The sequence below is a fragment of the Schistocerca gregaria genome, chromosome 4 (genome assembly GCF_023897955.1).
Source record: "Schistocerca gregaria isolate iqSchGreg1 chromosome 4, iqSchGreg1.2, whole genome shotgun sequence".
In the NCBI taxonomy this organism is placed as follows: domain Eukaryota; kingdom Metazoa; phylum Arthropoda; class Insecta; order Orthoptera; family Acrididae; genus Schistocerca; species Schistocerca gregaria.
The window spans coordinates 10,810,907-10,811,942 of NC_064923.1; the positions used below are offsets into that span (position 1 = coordinate 10,810,907).

At 47.2% G+C, this 1,036-nt stretch overlaps 1 non-coding gene across 1 annotated transcript; it reads right to left on the reverse strand.

The window, feature by feature from the left end:
* Positions 1-707: 707 nt before the first annotated feature.
* Trnai-gau (transfer RNA isoleucine (anticodon GAU)) lies at positions 708-779 on the reverse strand. The gene has a single exon. It is a non-coding gene; the product is annotated as a tRNA-Ile (tRNA).
* Between the last annotated feature and the right edge of the window lie 257 nt (positions 780-1,036).

The window sequence follows — 1,036 nt, forward strand, 5'->3', positions numbered from 1 at the left end:
TTCAAGCTCAAGAGCATCTCCAAGCAAAAAATGGTCAACAGCAACATTCAGACGGTTTCGTACTGCTCAATTGCTACATTAAAACGGTATGTTTCTTTTTCAGAACTGGAAAAACACGAGCGTGACAGCATTCGAACCTGTAATCTTCTGATCCGAAGTCCGACGCCTTATCCATTAGGCCACACGGTCACTGACGACCAACATTTACATGTATACGACTCATCTCGAAACGCTCACACCCCTGAGGATATGTGTTTTCGTTCTACACAGCCGCTGCCCCTTGCTCGTTCCCACCCATTCGTTACATTCAACCTCTTACGAGACCGACCAAATATAGACTAAAAAACAAGACCACACACTTTGTGCATTCGAAATCGAAGGCAGGGCGTCCTTCGCCGCATTTGCTACGATGGCCATTTGCTACTTCTGCAGAAGCGGCGACGACGACGACGACGACGACGACGACGACGACGACGACGACGACCGCGAGACGCTCTGAGATATGTGAGACATACATCTATAAAGTGTAATTCAGACTGCCTCGAACCACCTTATGCAGTACCGCTTTGGCAAATGCTTTATCGGCGCCATTCGCCTTAATCACATCTGAGAGTAATTCTTAAAAAAACGCCTGTCGCTAATTGTTCGTCATCACAGATACTGTTTGCTATACGGCCACGACGCGCAACTGATTTCCAAAATTCATCTTCCTCCTGTGAGGATGGAACTTACAACCCCTGGTTTATCAGACCAGCGCTCTACCACTGAGCTAAGGAGGCGCGGCCTAGCGGTACTTTTGGGTACTTCGTCCTTACGGTCGTCTGCATCATCAGACTTCAGCTGACAACACTTCATATTACCGGCTAGTATTTGCAGCTATGGCGACCCATTACTGCTTGGCTACCCATCTGACACGTAACCGATGTGCTCTCCAAACAACAACACTTACATTTCAGAACATTTCTTTCACACATGTCTACAAAATCACCTTCACCTTCAAATACAGTTTCCTTGCGACTGACAGAGACGTAGGCAA